This window comes from Mustela putorius, unplaced genomic scaffold, assembly GCF_011764305.1.
Source record: "Mustela putorius furo isolate JIRA1106 unplaced genomic scaffold, ASM1176430v1.1 tig00003853_pilon_pilon_pilon, whole genome shotgun sequence".
Taxonomy (NCBI): domain Eukaryota; kingdom Metazoa; phylum Chordata; class Mammalia; order Carnivora; family Mustelidae; genus Mustela; species Mustela putorius.
The window spans coordinates 45040434-45042413 of NW_025422005.1; the positions used below are offsets into that span (position 1 = coordinate 45040434).

The 1980-nt window shown below is 47.4% G+C and overlaps 1 pseudogene; it reads left to right on the forward strand.

The window, feature by feature from the left end:
* The first annotated feature begins 387 nt into the window (after nucleotides 1–387).
* LOC123387466 lies at nucleotides 388–561 on the forward strand (annotated as a pseudogene).
* The last annotated feature ends 1419 nt before the right edge of the window (nucleotides 562–1980 follow it).

A 1980-nucleotide genomic window follows, 5' to 3' on the forward strand; every position in this document is an offset into this window, starting at 1 on the left:
TTGGCAGGCTCCAATTCAAGGATTCTCTCCATGACTCTTGGCAGCATGAAGCAGCTGTACTAGCCATCTTCCCACAGACCCTCTAGACATGGCCAAGGCCCAAAATAGCCCAGAATAGAGACATGAAGCAAAGGTCAGAAGCACCCCAAGGACAAACAGGCACTTGTCTTGTGGACTCGATGACGTTTCTGCTAACTTGGGACCCTATGTGAAAGGAAACTTCTCTAGCAGGCAGCTGAAATGAGGGCATTGGGGAGAGGCAGTATGGATAGTAGAAAAAGCAAGGGCTATGAACCCAGGGTCCTTGCACCCAGTTGAGGGATCTCTGATAAGACCCTGAAGTTTTTGGAGCCCCCTTTCCCAAGCAAGGGTCTGAGGTCAGATAAAATCGCTTCTCAGCCTTTTGGCTAAGATCAAGTGTAATATCTGTTCTTATCAGTTTACTATGATGTCAGATAGATACAATATGCTCCATATATAGCCAAGGAGAGAACCAGAGAAGTTGTGCCTTCACTGAGTGCCAGATTCTTCATCTATTAAAATCAGACCCCTTAAATCCTCTCAGCAACTTCCTGAAGCTCAGGGAAGTTAAAGAGCTTTCCAAGGTCACACAGCCAATGTTTCAGAACCTGGATGGAGCTCAGTTCTGTCTAATTCCCAAATCATATATCCCAAGGCTAATCCTTCCCAAGCAAATGTTGTCTCTGCTTTGAACAAACTCAAGTCTTTGAGAGATTTATGTTTACATCTAAAAATATGTGTCTTGTGCCCATATTCATTCAATAGAGACTTGGGGTGAGACACATGGGCTGGGCTTTGAAGAATGCTTTGATATGTCCCTTTTCCCCTTGAGAGCCAGCGAATCTGACCCATGTTAGTGGCCCCCCAGCAGCAAGCAGAAAGGACTTTCGAACACCTCTGCTTGTCTGTACATACCCCCTGCCCAGTTCCCACTTCTTTCCCACCTTTCCCTTCGCTGTGCTAGCCTTTGACTTGAAGTGTGCTTTACCTTACAGTCTTGAGTGTATCTGTATAAGTAAGCTGTCTTCATATATTTTGCAGCAAGGCTGAAGATGGGGCAGTTCCCTACTCTACCCTCTACTTAAGTGTAGACAGGCCAAGTATAGACACCGCTTGGCCAGTGACTGATTCCAATTTTCACTTCTTGTGAGACTCCTGCCTTGAAACCATCTCATTCTGTAGCTGGGACCACTCGCCCTCTCTGGGTCTCCCTCTAGGATCTCTAATTAGGGACACTGGGGAGCCCCAATATGGGCAGTCAAGGTTTGGGGGCACAAGCAGGTCAGCCTGCTGACCTCACTCAGATGGTAGTCCCAATTTCAGTGAAGGTGCTCCTGGTGCTTCTGTGGGCCACTGTCAGAGCCTCGGTTCCCATCTGTCCCTATGCCTACCCCTGGCTGAGGTTTCCAGCTCAGTCCCCAAGTTCCACTGGGATTGGGCCTCTGCTCTTGTCAGACCCCATCCTGGTGCCAACCCCATGACCTTTAGATATGAGCACAGTGGGAGACTTGGAAGTAAAGGCACTAAGACTCAACTCTGATTTGACCTTTAAAATCGGTGGGTCAGAACAGAAAAATGCAACATCACCTGAAAGGGCTAGAAGGGCTCCCAGGCAGGAGAGACTAAAAATCCCCATGACTTCCAAAGGAAGGCGAGTCACACTGCAAGTGGTCAACCCTTTCAGCTGAAAAAGAGAGAAGGTCTGCCTACGGAGAAGACTCGGCCAACCATCTATAATACCTCCAGCCCCAATGGCCCCTACTGTGTGGTAAATAACTGACAAGTCTTACAAGGCTGTCACATGTATACATTTCTTCTTATTCCTATTTCATGCACATCACACAGCCTTGCATACAGGGGTTAGTTTTACCGGTAGGTCTGCTTTCAGGGCGAGCATGAGCTTATTATGCCAATGGGAACATTCCATTCTTGAAACCTTAATTAGCAAGTTATATGAAC